Source organism: Thunnus thynnus, chromosome 18 (genome assembly GCF_963924715.1).
Source record: "Thunnus thynnus chromosome 18, fThuThy2.1, whole genome shotgun sequence".
Classification (NCBI taxonomy): Eukaryota; Metazoa; Chordata; class Actinopteri; order Scombriformes; family Scombridae; genus Thunnus; species Thunnus thynnus.
Window position 1 is genome coordinate 14,869,284 of NC_089534.1, and position 16,869 is coordinate 14,886,152.

Below are 16,869 nucleotides of genomic sequence, written 5' to 3' on the forward strand. Positions count from 1 at the left end.
ATGAGCCTTGTAAATTGTGACAGATGCTGCTATGCTTGTGATTGGTCACCTATTAAATCACATTACACTGTCGTGGTTGACTTTTCTAAACTTTATCTTGTTGGGAGCAGAGTTAGCGGAGGCACGTTTCAAATGCTACATCCTAAACTTCTCTAGTGCTCAGGATACACAGGGTCACTCCAAACAAGATAAAACCGAAGCCTCGAATCTTTTCATCAAAGCGCGACATATGACATCCATTCACACTGATAATTCTGTCTCTTTCTCTTTCTCTACACCCACACACCCACACACACAATCCACCTCAGTCAGTCAGTAGTCATCCAGCATGTGTCACTGTAAATATTGACACTGCAAACAGAGCCCCCTCTTTTGCCCCCTAAATGACAGTCATCCAACCACTCCCTCTGTGAAAACACTTACTCCATCAGCCCACCGCGCCAATAGCGATACATCCCTAAGTGCAAACCTGAAAAAGGTGTACTTTTTTTTTTTTTTTTTAAATCAAAATGCAGAATTACGTGGACTACACCTTTAATTTCTAAAAAAAAACAAAGCAAAGGTGGTCACGTTTCCCTTGAGCTGAAAATGTCAAGTGAACTCTGACAGCCCCCCTTGGCCTGAAGCATAAAGACAGAGTATGCAGAAAGTGAAAAATGAAACTTGTGGTGTTCATATGCTGTGTCTGTCTCACTTTGTCTGTCTGGCGACTGTGCTCGGCACTGAACGGGTTAATTGTCTCCCGTTGTTAGTCAGTATCCTCAGTATCCTCATTCCAGGCTTTTGTCATCTCTCCGCATTATCTGTGTTTTTTTTTTTACTTGCTTTCGTGCGTGTCTTTCTTTCTCTGAACAACAAGCAGGCCTTACGGTCTGACAGCACTGCACTACGACTGTGGTGCTTGTGTCTCTGTTATTCTGTCCAGCCCCCCCCCCCCCCACCCCCCACCCCCGTACTGTACTTCAGCAGAAAGAAGAAGTAAAAACATGTGAGATACAATTATGAGAAGGATTTCTCACTCTCTCTCCCTGTGCCCCAAATTCACACCCACTTACTTACGTACAGTTCATACTGTACATCTCAAAGTACGGATCAGATCGCTCTTTCTATTTTCAATTCTAGAAAACGTGTACTTGTTGCTACAGTACACGATCCAATAATTTAACCTTAAATATTCCATATGGATGCACTGATCTGAGCGGAACTGGTTTCATGTACAATGCACTTTAAAAACATTCAAATGAACTGCACACTGCCCTCAAAATAACTCATGAGAAATCTGATGTTTTTTATGGCTCATTTAATTTGTCTGGTTTTACATGAATGCTGGTTGTGTGGCTATAGATGTTTCTTGTTCTCATGTATCTCTTCAAAAAGAGATCTTGAGCTCAATGAGACTACCTGATTAAATAAATACAATACATAGCTTGAGCACATACCAGTGATTTATCTCTTCACTTCACTCTCAAGTCCACACCAAAAAAAATGCTCAGTTCGCAGTGTCAGCAGGACAAAGTTAAATATAATATTGTGAGAAAGTGTGGTTAACAATCTATTTTTTTTCCATTAAACTTTGAAGCTATTTAAGGAAAAATATAAGCTGAATTTGGGGAAATATGATCTAAAATGTCACCTCTGACCTCCAGACACTGATCATCAACAATCAATACTTCTTAAAAGACATTCATATTTTTCTTATACAATTTAAACATCTATTTGCTTAATAAAAGCAATGCATTTACATAAGTTATATGGCCTGATTAGAGACTAAAGTGGGTTGTAAATTGGGTCCTAGCAGCTTAACACTCCACTACATCCCTGCTTTTGAGCGTCTCTGTGCAGCAGGTGGTTTCCAAGCAGTGCTCTGTGTTGTGGAATGACTAAAGCGTGCACTTAGGGGAAATAAAGGGTTAATTTGTCATGCAGTATTGAGATCGCTGACATGCAACACCCACACATCTACAAACAATGTACTGACGAATACTGCACATGATCAATATCCCGGAGCAAAACTTGTTTGCAGCTCTTACTGTGAGTGTGTGTGTTAAGATCTCTTATCTTTCTTTCTGAACCCCTATCCTGCTTCTGTATCTCTGACCAAATGATACACAACCCCCAGCTACTGTGGAAGCACACCTGCCACATTTCACCTGCTCCATTTTTCTTGTGTGTGTGTGTGTGTGTTTGTGTGTGTGTTGGTGTGTGTGTGAACAAGGGAGTTCACAGTGCAATTAATATTTTCAGTGTGTGCGCAGTGGTGATTTTTTTGTTTTTTGGGGGTTAATGCGTGCCAATGTGTACAGATTTGTTGGCCGCTTTCGGCAATTTGCATACTGCAAATATGTGTAGGAACGTGTGGGCAGGTGCAATAGTTTTTGCCATATGTAAAGTACATGAGGAATTTTAGGGTTTTTCTGTGTTGTCTGTCCATCTGAGAAAAGTCTTGGCTGCATATTATCAAGCAAGTGGCTGCAGCCTGAATGCACCGAGGGCCTGGCTAGATGTTCAGGTTCAAATTCAGGTCCAGAAGGAAGCTTATGGCTCACTTTCACCAAAATATATTTTGTAAATGGGCTGTGTATGATTTCCTGTCTTTTACTTGTGTTTATGTTGTTCAGATTTAACCCTGTATCGACTTCTGACCTTTAAAACAAAACACAACCCACACATTTAATTTCTGCTGTTTGTTTTTTTAGGTTTGAGTCAACCAAAAAGTATCACTGCATGGCTTGACATCTTTGAATTTACTACAGAAATAAATATAGCGTTGAAATCACATTTGTGATTCCTTATGATAAGATTGATTTTGAGTTGCATGAGTAACTGTCCTTGTTTCGTGGTAATGAGTCAAACTGGGTGTTTTTTTTTTGCCATTTATTAGTCACCCTCAATCTCTCTTGTTGGTTAGAAATTCAAGATTCTTTAAAAAAAACCTTTTCACTCTGTACATGTGGCATCATGGTGGCCTCGGGGGTTATAATGCTGACCTTATCATCTCCTATCTATAAAGGCAAAAATACCTAAAAATTACTTTTTAAAAAAATCTGCCTATACACAAGCAAAGGATACCATCATGGAAAAACTATAATATTTGAAATTATGATGGATCCTCAGACTCATTGTAATAAGTGTTTTAGTGTTTCATCACATGTATTCACCCTGTACATGAGGCTAATCCTCCACTGGTCTGTGCCATTCCTCTTCAGGCCCGCTGAGAGAATAGAAGCAGCTTCCTGTAAGTCACGTATTCTAATCTTGTTATTACAAGTGTGGTCCAACCTGCTCGGCCTGTTCCACCAGCTCTGCATCATTAGTCAAATCATATTGCTATCAAAGTCACAATTATACGGGCTCGATAATATTGTTGCTGCTGTAAACAAGGCATTCAGTTTTGGATTCATCCATGCATGCCAGGGTTTATTTTGTCTAGATCTGGGGGGTCTGTTTTATGTTTGTTTGTGGTTTGCAGGGCCAAGTTTTAGTGTTTTAAACCGGGAAAGACATCTTTGAGTCCAGAAAGTTTTCCCCTGGATTATCTCTAATTAAACATTGTGGAGTTGTGTTTTTTTGCTTTTGCAGCATGGATAGGATGAACCTAAACTACAGCAAAAGTCAGTTGGTCATCATGTACAAGGCCATCTTTGAACTGAAGGCAGACAGACAGACATTGGGGGCACAAAGGTTAAACATGAGGCTGATGGGGAGCCAGTGGAAGATCCTAAAGAATCCTTAATTACCCAAAATAGAGTTAAACTAGAAGAGTGCACTCAGTAGAGTGCAGATCTCCACCATGTGTGTACAGTCAAGATGGTGGCAAAGATAACAAAAATGATGATTTATTCATCTCGTATCGTGTCTAACTGTAGTGGATCATAACATATCGGGTATGGAATTAATCAGCAGATGCTCTGGTTCAAGATGAGACCAAACATTTCTATGGATCTTAGTTTTTGAGCCACAACAAAGGCCAAAAATTGTGAATCACCACGAGAGGTCCTTGAGCATACAGTCATAAATGTGCATAAAAAATATTAGACTGATGGGTCCAGTAGTATTCAAGATTAACGCCTAGAGGGGATAATTATCTTCAAGCGCATTTTAACTAAAGGACCAAAGAAGCCACAGGACAGACCCACACATCTGAATAATCAAAATGTCGTTGAGTTAATTCAAAGAGGCTTGATTCACATCAGGGTTGTGAGTTTTTGTTTTGTTTTTTATAGTGAGGGTGTGTTTCCATGTAACTTTTGTTTGGTCTCTTAGTTTGCAGATTTGACATTGCTAAAAAGTACTTAATGTATGTTTTTTAATTGTTATATTATAAAAAAAGGAGGCATATTTTTAATCAGAGGCTTAACTGGTAAATTACACAAATAAACACATCTTGGGTTATCAATGTCACAATTTTCTCAAGTGTGGATGTGGTAATTGCAAGAATGTTTTCACTTAATTTGTTTGATTCTAAGTCAGTAATACCAAAGGTAGCATGAATTATTAAACTAATGTGCCTTTTAGTTTGATTCTGAGCAACACATCTCCAACATACAACCTGCAAAACATGAAACAGAGTACTTTCTAAAACCATATCTTCAAAATGAGGGTCATGGTCACACCAGTGGTAAAGTGGGTGTGAAATCACAGCCTGTGAAGTGCCGTGAGGTCTTGACCCCTCAAGCATCAGTGAAATTAGCAGAACACAAAGGCATCATTTCCATTTCTATCAGCAGTGTATCTACAAGCAAAACAAACGACAGTGACAGCACTTTTATTTCAGGAACACGCCCTGCAGCCGACTGAGGTGAGGTACATTGAGAACATCAGTACAGTGTTTTTGCTCTGAATTAATTTAGTAGACACATACATGTGTAGCCTTACTTAATCCAATAAGTCAAATATGATCATGTCTAACCATTTCAGACAGTACAAGATATCCTCTGATCCCACCTGACTTTTTTCTTGGAAGTGAATCGGGAGTCTCCCAGATTAGGGGAATTCTGGGGGCGTTTGTTCTCTGAAGTTACACTCCTACATTCCCATGCATCTCATTTGACTGGCAAATGTTTATGCAAATCTGATGTGCCAGTGAGGTGGATGCAGGGAGAAGCAGGTGACTGAGTGTACACAGCAGGGTGGGTCAGTTCAGAAAGAGAGAAAGAGGGATTCTTGCTTGCATGCTCCATCTTGCCCCCCTTCAGATGCTTCGTTGTCCCAGAGCTAACAAGAGTTTTTTTGAGGATGAAAATGTACCCAGGCGATATGTAATATTTGCATACAAGATTGGATAACAGACAGGGATAAATGTGTGTGTGAGAGTGTGTGTGTGTTCATTGAGTTGTTGCATCACAAAGAATGAGTGACACTAGTACCTTCCTCTTTCTAGTTGCAAAACAACTCTCTTCTCGTTGTGTGTGTGTGTATGTGTGTGTGTGTGTGTGTCTGTGTGTATGCATCTTTCTTCATTCATATGCAGCATCCAGTAGTAAGTAGCGCTTGTAGTGAAAACTCTGAGGAAGTTGTCACAAAGAGGGGAAGTGTGTAGTAAAAATATGTCAAGATATGTCAAGTATTGTTCACCTCATTGAAAGAGAATTTCCTCTTTTTCTTGTGGGCATGTGCCATAGGGTGTGTGAGCACTTGTGTGTGTATTGTTTCTGCATGTGTGTGTGTGTGTGTGTGTGTGTGCATATTGCAAGAAAGGATACACCCAATGTGATACACATATAAAATGACAGGACATTGCTTTTGCTGTTGTTCCTCCTGCATCAAACTTCCTCCAATGCGAAGTTCTCCATGAGGTACCATAAAAGAAGAAGAGGGTTCCCCCTTTTTCACCAAACCGCTTCCCAGTAAAAAAAAAAATTCAGTTTTACTTTGTGCTTCCCACTTACACACGCTCCCAAACTCTTAATCTGACCTTTGCTGACCTTTCCTACTTCTGCAGATTTGCTGCAGCTTGCATGTCTGTGTGGGAAAAAAAACAGGTAGTGTGTGTGAGAAAACTTTTTAAATGTGTGACATTATAGCGGAAACCAGAAAACACCTTCTGCACTGTTGACTCCTAACATGTGTGAGTTACATGTGTAATCATGGTTATGTCACCGATAGCTTCACTTGCATCACTGTGTGCATAAGTCCTCAAAAGCGCATGTATGCACATGCGTGTGTGTTTGAGTGACCCAGGAAGCGTCTCTCTCATACTCTTCCCCCAGCTGATATCACTCACTTCCTGCTGTCTCCTCCTGTCCACCCTCTCTGCGTCCGTTCATTCATTCTGGACTTGAGTCCAGGGAATTGTTGTCAGCTCTCTGGTGTTTTCATCTCCACACAACGAAACAAAAGGACATCAGCTGTTGTGTCATCTCAGTGTGAGTCTGTGACTGTCTCTTGTTGGCTTCTTTCATTCTTGACATCCTCGCTTTCGGCCTCTCTTTTCACCCTCTTTTTAAGTATGCCACTTTGCACTGGACCAGGAGTTTGGACACATGGCCTATCAGCTCGCCTGCCTGCCTGACCTGACTGTCTTGCTCTCTGATTGGCTGTCTCTTTCCATGTAATCATGGCTAATACATTTTGATGAAAGCAAAACTAAAAGCATTGCTGTCTTTTGTTTTTAGCCACATGATTCTGAAAGTAGTATGGGGATGTGAGACTGCTCTGCCTCTCAAAGATATTGTACACTGAAATTAAGTTCAAAAGCATCTCAAAATAACAGTCCAGTAGCTATGATGCTTGTGGTTTGCTTTTAAATGTGTAACATTTAACCATAAAATACAAAAATCTACAATAATGTGAGCCACGTGTGGCTCATAGTTTGCAAACTTGACCACAAATTTGTGAAAATACACAAACACACAGAGATCACACAAAATCAGACATCTATATATAAAGAAAATTTGTTTTTCATCCTGTATGGTGGGATGGTGTGCAGCCTCTTTGAATTAATGGTTCTTCATACACAAGTGTTCTTCCTTGTTCTCAAATCATGTTTCTTTCTGGGAAATGACAAGAGGAGAAGAGGAATGAGGAAGTTAGAAGGAGAAATTAATTTATCTCCCCCTTATTTGTCATAATATATAAGTCATCCCCTTTTGGTTTTGGTCTTTGTAAAAGTGATCCCATACATTTTTGTAAAACTGTTAAATATCCTTTTGATTCATTTACATGTGGATTTTTGTGCTGAACACCTTAAAATGCTGCTTTCCTTCTCAAAATCTTGACCTTAGATGCATAGTGATGCAAAAATGGCATTTATTAACCATTACTTTCCCCATGTGAAGAATATCTTTAATTATTCCTCATAGTGAATGCTTTCATGCATTTATCAATTAACATTTAAAATGTATCTAAATGTTTATAAAGCCTTTCTATTGCTGTCACCATCATTTTTACATTTCAAAACATTTAAACCTGAATACACAGTAGAACTGGGAAACACTTCACTCGTCACTGTTGGCTGCCCTCCTTGAAGATGATGACACTTACTGAAAATCATGTGACTTCTAGAAAAGTCTTTAACTGTCTGACAGGAGACATAGGGACAAAATAATGTATTGAATATTATTTGCACTATAATATTAAGCAGCATTAATAGTGCAAATAATATCAAATTGTGATTTTTTTCATACGTAAAAAAAAAAAAAGCATTAACATTCCCTTAATATTTTCTAATTTTTGTTAGAAAAAAGTGTTATGATAAACCCGTTGCACTCTTAGGCACTAAGAACTGAATTTTACTAAAGAAAATCAGCTAGTTTAAATGTTATATGTTCTTCACATGAAAATGTAAGACTGGAAGTCTGCTGTATGAGGGAAATTTAAAGAAAACAATTTGATTATTAAAGGAAGGTTGATTAAAAACACAAAGTGATGTAAAATGGAGACAAAAGTGAAACAGAATGGAAGTGAAATGGTGCATGGGTTGCTGTGTACAGCCAAAACCCTGAGATCCGGCTGAGCGAGAACAGGCGAGAGTTTCCTAACACTGTTGCGAGTCCTGACACGACGCTGGCTGTGACACCGAGCTGAGGATGGGATCGCAGAACAGGGAGTGAGAGTAAACCCAGAAAAACGGGATTCCTGTCTCCCTGCTCACGGAGCAACATACCACTCCAAGAGTTTCCCACGAGAAAAACCTCCGGCGTTTTTCAGTCCAGGTGGAAGCAAAAAAAAGAGACAGGAGAGACAGGAGAGACAGGGAGACAGATATATAGATAAATACGACAAGGAGCTGCATGGGAAAAACTAGGTTTCGGTGTATTGTACGTGGGTGGGGGTGAGGGTCTGACATTTAGGGGCTTCCACAGAGAAATGCAGGCAGACAGTCAGACGGATTAAGTGTGCGCTTCATGAGAAAAACTGCTAGATAGGCATCAGCTGGCCATCTCTGGACCACAAGGTTTTCATAACTGTCAACCAAGTCATGTTCAGTTTGAGGAGAGGCATTTGATGGCCATGGTTTTATAAAGATATCAGAGTGAGGGTTTTTTTGTTAATCACTCATCTTGCACTAAATAAACAAAAAAGCCAGTGAGACTTGTGCGAGTTCTTAAATACACGTTTGGTTTGTGTTACATGGTCCCCAATGTGGATAAACACGTACACATTTTTAAGAAGAAAATGCCAAAGTGTGGCTCATCTGTTGCCTCCCTTGCCTCTGCTACTGGCATCTCATGTGAATCACAGGTGATGTGACTCTCTCCTCTTCCCTTCTTCCTCCCAACACCTTCATTCCAACCCTACACTGTCTTTGTTGGGAGGATAAAGTCATAGCTGTCAAACCTGTTCCTTGTCTTCATTTACCAGCCTGATCTAGAGGGATTTCTTTCCTTCACCACCTCTTCCTGCTTTTTTAAGGAACATACAAGGGAATGATTATGAGTTAAGCAAGGACCTAAGTAGTTTATAAGACCTTAATCTCTGTGTATATACCATATAAACTACATAATCTATAAGAGTAAGAGATAAGTTCCAAGATCACCTGCTCAGCCGAGATACCTTCAAGCAAGGTTTCAAACTTTGGCTGACTCTGACCTTTGACCTCTCTGTGGGGGGAGCAACTGAAACAAGAACCGTACGCACGCAATACGAAGACAACAAAACTTTTTTTTTTGCATGGTTTTGAATTTGTTGCTGAATGTGTGTCTCTCACTTTGGCTCATTTAAGTAAATTCTACAATGCATTCAGATTCCTAAAATGTATTTTATGAAAAAGAGTTAAAGCATAACATTGTTGCAGTGGTGGAAGATTCAGATCCTTTACTGAAGAAAAGTACAACAATTTAAAAACACTCCTTTGCAAGTAAAGGTTCTGCATTCAGAATCCAAGTTAAGTAAATGTACAGAAGTATCATCAGCTGTTCCATTTACAGAGCTTCGCTGGCTCATTGAACTACATCTCACAACTTCTTGACTTCGTGCTTTACTTATTTACAATATAGTACACAGTCAAGAAGTTTGATATGTAGCACAAACTAGCAAAGCTAGCACTGTAAGCAGAACCGCATTCTCGCACATGAGCAGTGGCGTCTGCCTTACATAGAACTCTACTCTCAAGAGACCGAAAATGTGATTGCTGTTATTAGTCTTTGGAGACGTTTCTTGGAGATGAGATCTTTGTGGTAAAGGAACACGTCAACCAGTGCAATGGCAATTAATTTTTGTTTTGGCTCTGCACATGAGATTTGTTGACAGTAAGACAAATATAAAGATATAATAGAAATATAATAGAAAATCGCCAGTCAAATCCATCTAAGTATCAAAAGTAAAACTACTCAAAATGTCCCCAGTAACTGATATATTATTATATGCTAAATTATTAATACTGAAGCATCAACATGTAACGATCAAGGGTCACAAGATAAATCTGGGGGTCATGAGATGGTAAATGGGGTGGAAATGAAGAGAAGACAAACTTCTGTTACATACATTTGTATCATTTACTCTACTTTTCTCCAATTTTTGCTTTTATGCGAAATACGGGAAATCTCATTGGTGGAACTGCTCAGCTCATAGACATCTGAAACTAGGGGCTCTAACAAGACACTGTTTTTTTGTAAGACATCACAAACCAAAAAGGTTGGGAATCACATGTTCAGTCTTTAACAATGAACTGTTTTATATACGCTTATCATGTTTTTGAGGAAAATCTTATTCTGAAAAGTAACAATAATAGTAATAATAGCTGTCAGATAAATATAGCAGAGTAAAATGTACAATATTTCCCTCTGAAATGTGGTGGGGCAGAAGTATCAAGTAAAGTACAGGTACCTCAAAATTGTACTCAAGTACAGTACTTGACTAAATGTACTGTACTGTGTACTGTATGTTATTTTCAGTACTGCATTGTTATATAATCAGGACTGAAACTATAAGACTAGTCACATTTTATTTAGCTACTGTAGTGTCTCTCAGCCAAGACGAAATTTTCCACCATAGCGCTGACTCACTCTTTGCATCTTATTTGCATAGTTTTGCATTTGACTGTGTTGCTTGCCAAGTTTTTCAGCTGTATATTTATATATAAAAAAATATGCTTTGCATGTGCCTGAATGTCTACATTATGATAAAGTAAATCCCAAACTGAGATTTTTATCTGGTACTCAGAATGACAGCACGACAGACACGTTGTGGAAAAGTCCCCACCATTGCGGACATGAGGCTTAAGGATCTGGGTTTTTTTTTTTTTTTTTCTTTCTTTTTTTTTTTTTGCTGCTTCATCTCTTGTACAAACACAAGCTAAAGAAGCACTTAGGCGTTTGCACAGCTACATCCTGTTCCAAAGAATCCCCCCCACACACACACACACACACATCCACCTGTACCACAGCATGTACAGTAAGTTCCCCACAATAGCAAAAACAAAACTGTACCTTTACAGACTGATTCTCTTTAAGGGCCAGATAAATACTGTCTCAGTGTATTACTCCTGCAGGGAGTTTAATTTCTCTGACTATCACATCATTACATTGCAGCATTTGGCCATTTGAAGGTAACACAGAGTTATCAGAGAGAAACTATCTTGATTTGTGCTGTAGTGGTTTGTATGTTATGAACAAACCAATGCATTTTGAATAAGTGCATTTGGTGCAGCAGTCTGGGTATGTTATGACTGTAGCAGGAACCAAAATATCACTGGAGGCTTATTGTTAATTGTTCAACTGCTGAAACTACCTCTTCATCTATATTTTCCACATCCACTGTCTAGGTCTTGTCATACAGCTTGGTTACAAAGTTCAAAGTTGTAATTTTTGGACTTTTTTTTTTTTACCTTTTAAAAATCCTCGTTAAACCTACGTTAATCATTTGCAAAATATAGCAGGGACAAGTTGATCACCAAACAAAATCCCCCTACATTTTCCCATTATACAGTGACAAGACGCTACAGTAACTTGTTACTCTCGCTTATTTCATATATGCTCACATGTTGCATGTAAAATGTTTTATTAGATATTCATAATTTCATCCATGCAGTTGAGGAAACCTGAGGCCAATAATTGCCATCACGTTTAAGTAAAAAGGTGCATGTCTGGAAAGGGTTGTGGCTAAAGTCCTTTACAGAGTGGTGGAAAATAACTTACAAGTACAATTTTGAGGTACTTGTGTTTTACTTGAGTATTTTCATTTTATGCTACTTTATACTTCCACTCCACAACATTTCAGGGATAAATATTATGCTCCCTATTCCACTACATTTATTTGAAAGCTACTGTCAAATTACTATTACTTCTATTATTTTGCTTCCATGCCGGTGGCATTCTGTTTTCGGGTTGTCCATCCGTCCGTCCGTCCCATTCTCTCGTGAACGCAAATCTCAGGAACGCCTTGAGGGAATTTCTTCAAATTTGGCACAAATGTCTACTTGAACTCAAGGATGAACTGATCAGATTTTGGCGGTTAAAAGTTACTGTGACCTCACAAAACACGTTTTTGGCCTTAATTGAAGAATTCATCTGCTAATTATGACAAAGTTTCACACAGATGTCTAATAGGATAAAATGTGATAAAGTGATGACATTTTACATTCAAAAGGCCAAAAGTCAACTTCACTGTGACAACATACTGTTCTGCAAAAACACTTTTCTTGTCATTATTCAACGCCATAACTCAGGAACAGAAGAATTGTGACCATATTTGACATTTGGATACTGAATTAGTGACACTAATCTTGGGTGCCCACCTTGAAACTGTGAAGCATCCACATTTTAGAATTTGTAGCTTATATATCTGAAGCATTGTCATGGCGACAACTATCTCTTCTATCATAAGCAGCTTTATGGGCCACGCATGTGAACACATACAAGGAAAATACACTTAATACCATTTATTAAATTCCCTCAAAGTCTTCACTACAAATATTATGTGAGTCTGGACAGACATGGATATAAACTGCAATTTGACTGGTTGGTGGAGGCATACAATCACGAAGTGGTATTTCTAGTGTACAGTATTATTAAATTACTAGTTACTTTTCAGACAAAGATTTGACACAATGTATAACATTAAAAAAAAGATTAAACCAGTGGTTTCCAACCTTTTTGGCTTTTGACGTCTTACAAAAAGCAGTGTGTAGTCAGGGTCACATTTCAGATGTCTATGAGTTGTTAACAGCTCCACCAAATAGTTGTGACTGGTAGACTGGGGTCTAATACTTATGTACTTTAACTTAAGTAGGATTTTTCATGCAGGACTTTTACTTGTAATGGAGTATTTTTACATTGCTGTATTGGTACTTTTACATAAGGAAAGGATCTGAATATTTCTTCCATCACTGCTGTTACATGAATAGTAAGAAGAGTAGGAAAGATGTAAAATTTATTTCTAAATAACAGTGACTCCAAGACTAAGACGTAAAATAGAAAAGAAGAGGCCAAAAAAGGAACTGGAGAGGCAAAGAAAAAGTGCAGGTGTTTTTTAATGCAGTTTAGTTGAACTACGTACCTACGAGATGTGAAGGTAAGAAACACAACTTCCTGTGCAGTTCCTGTTGTATGGAAACACATTTGGTGCTGTGCCTGCAACAAAGACACTTACAATGTCGGTCAACCAAATCTAAATTTTAGTTTTTTCTAGTCTTTTATTGTATATTATATTAGCTCTATTTGCTGTCATCAGACTGCAGTGTGATATATAGATAGATTTTTTTAATGCCAACATTCATATAAACAGACTGGTGACTACATAACTGTACCATTCAAAGATGTAAGATATTTTGTCACAATTATAACAACTGCAACAATAACTTCCTCATGACACGATCATATCATGTTTCTGATAAAGTGTTACACTACACTAAGTGCTGTCTGACTGGTTTAACATGTGTGCTTTGTGTGTGTTTCATCACAGTCATCACAGGCTGGCCAGTGTGCACGTTCAAACTTGTCCAGGATTCATGGAAAAGACAACAGTGTGGCGAATGTGTGTGTGTGTGTTTACATGTATTACAGTGAAACAGATACAGAAAGCGATGAGGGAAGGAGGTACAGTACTCATCCATCTTAATTGAGTGCTTGCTCATATTACTGTTCCTCTCTTTCTTCTGTGATGTTTTGCCTTTTTGTTTCTCTCTTTTTTTTACACCCAGGCCTCCCCCCTTTGGTACCTGTTCATCCAGCAGAGTGACTGACGGCCAACCAGCTAACAACCTCTGTACCATCAATCACACCTTGTGATCATGTTGGCACATACTGTAAGCCTTAAACGCATCTTCAACTTCACGACTTGCACACACACATCCTGTACTTACTGGGGTGTGTAGAGAAGAGCATCAGAAGAGGCCATGCCGGTGTGACACATACACACACTTTGTCACTCTAACCCATTTCCAAATGCCCTACGCAACATGCCCACACACTTTTTGTATGTGCAAGTGCCCTGTCTGTGTGTGCGTGTGAGTTATCAAGGCCCTGTGTTTCCTGTTTTGCAATCCCCATGTACCCTCCCAAAAAACGTCTGCCTCTGGCTGATTCTGGAGCGGCGTGTTCTCTGCCCCTTTCAGAGGGGGCATTCAACACTAAGACATTTGAACATATGAATGTAGTAGCATAGAATAACACAGTCCATTTGTTGTTAACATTTTTCACATATTAAAACTTTTATAAAAATGATTTTGGGTGACAGTGCCTTTCTTCTGGCAATAAACAGGGTTATTTTTCTTCAAAATCATAGTAGAACTAGATTTTACGCTTCAATAAAAACACAAAGAGCTCATAAAACTGTGTTCAGATAACACCAGAAGCTAATTTTATGGCCTTTTCACACCTACCTCGTGTGGTCTGGACTTTCAGACTTTTCAGTTTGATCCAAACCAAAATTACAGGTGTGAAACCTCTCCCGGACCACGGTCCACACCAAACAGCCAAACCTTGGTCCAACGAAAAGAGGTGGTCTCGGTCCGGATCAGACTGAACCATGGTTTGGTTTGTTTCAAGTGTGAAAACATTTTGTGGATGGTTTGGATTTTCGGACCAATTACAAGAAGTTCTGGCAGACTATCATATATAAAAATGAGCCACAGTAGCACACAGGGAGAGGAGGAGACCAAGTTTTTAAATGAAATATGGTCTGACATCATTATAAAAACTCAAATGGAAAAAACCTGATATGAGAGGACAGGAGAACATACGGAAGATAAAGAAACTGCGGCAGCAGTATATAAAGGTGCGTGATGCCATTAGAAAAAGTGGTGTGTCGACCAATGAGAAGGACAAATTTCCTTTTTATGACGTAAATAATAATTTAATAATATTATTTTTGTGGCAACGAAATTAATCTCTTCATTCATTTTTTTCCATTAATTCAAACGGCAATAGAAGGCTACCCGCTGAATTGACAACACGCCGACATTAGATGCAAGCCCGTCCGAAAAACCAATCAATGTCAAGTTCAGGGAGACACAGCCCTCATAGGTGAAGACGACAGGACGTAGGTATGTCATGTCAAGTTCTTTAGTGCACTTGCATAATTGCAATGTGACACCAAAACTAACCGGATCAAATGTAACAATGTAACAAAAACATGAACCTTGGTTCAGACTTTCAGGTGTGAAGAGGCCCTTAGATGCAGCACAAATGACATTTCGTTAAACACCACCCCCCTTAGTTACTGCTACACCGGTCAAGCTTTCCATTCTTGCACAGCACATATGGAGTTTGAAATGATAATGACAGCAGATATATTGACATTTCTTTGATTTTAGACAGAGGTAGATCAAAGCAGCTTTTTGTTTCTAGCCAGTGACCATCTATTTTGCTGGCTGATTTACAGTGACTGACAAACTTTAACAGCTGTAGCTATCTAGCTGATTAAGCTAACGTTATCACCACGAGTTGGTGTCAGTTGTCCCCAGCTGACTTGTTTTGAAATGACAACACTGTAAAAGTTAAATATGGACTTGATGGATACATAAATGATATTGTGCTAAAAGACTGAGGTTAAAGCTGCATGTCCCAGGTAAAAAGTCAGTATGCGCACCAGTTGATGATATATGTACAAGAAATAGGAAAGAATAAAACTTGGTCCTGTAAGACTAAGAAAGAAAAAGAAAAAATAAGAAATAAGAAAATAAGAATAAATGTAAGATCAGACTGTTATTTCGTTCTAACACAACCCTCTATACAGACTTTATGTGTTCACTTTTAACAATATGAGAGAAAATGCTTTAGGGATGAAAATTTAACCGATGTGTTCAGGTCATGTTGGCTGGGGAAGCTGGAGTGTAAACTTCCCCAAATTCAAGAGCAGGATCCTGTTGTGTACCTGGATAAGCAAGTTAGCTTGATTTGATTGCTGATAATTTGACGCAAGCCTATACAAGTCCATATAAACTCATTTTCAGATGCACATGATCTAATAGGTTTGAAAACTGGCAGGTTATGGAAAAATCATTACAATTGGTTGGTGTAATCATCCAAATTAAATTCACACGTCTTCATCACAAGAAAGAATAATAAATATGCATGTTAAAGTACACAAAAAATAATATAGGTGCACTTAAAAAACAAAAAAACAATCCAAATCAGTCAAGAATGAACCTTCAAGCTCAATTCAGATATAGTTTGGGATATACTGTAATTATCACAAAAAACATGACCTCATGTCAAGTCAAGCAAAGTTTCTGACCAATGGAACCAAGAAATATGGCATTTACAATAATAAAGCCATTATAATGGGAATGTGTCAATTGAACACTAAAATTTAGGAAATTTACTTGCATTATTGGCTGTACTGGATTGAAACAAACTATTAATTCAACATTAGAGTAAGTTTACAAGTTATAGGTAAAGTGCTGAAATCACAGATTGACTATTGAACTCATCATATAAATTGGCCGTCCAATTAAATCGCTTCTCACATTAGCAAGAATGTAGCCAGTAATATAGTAGCATAAATAATGGAAATGTGAAAACACTTTGGTGCGAAATGCAAAACACAAAAGCAGTAACAGTGTAGGAACACATAAAATGAGACTTACAGACGGGTGACAAATGAAAGGAAAAATCAACATAAAGTGTCTTAGTAAGGTGTTGGGTCACCATGTGCTGCCAGAACTGCTTTGATGTGCCTTGGCATTGATTCTACAAGTCTCTGAATTCTTCTGGAGGGATGAACACCGTTCTTCCAGAAGATATTCTTTCATTTGGTGTTTTGATGATGGTGGTGGAGAGCGGTGTCTAACATGTCAGTCCAAAATCTTTCATAGGTGTTCAATTTGGGTTGAGATCTGGTGACTGTGAAGGCCATAGCATATGATTATTATCATTTTCATACTCATCATTTGGTGACCCCCCTTTGGATGGGGGCATTGTCTTCCTGGAAGAGACCACTCCCATCAGGATAGAAATGTTTCAACATAGGATCAAGGTGATCACTCAG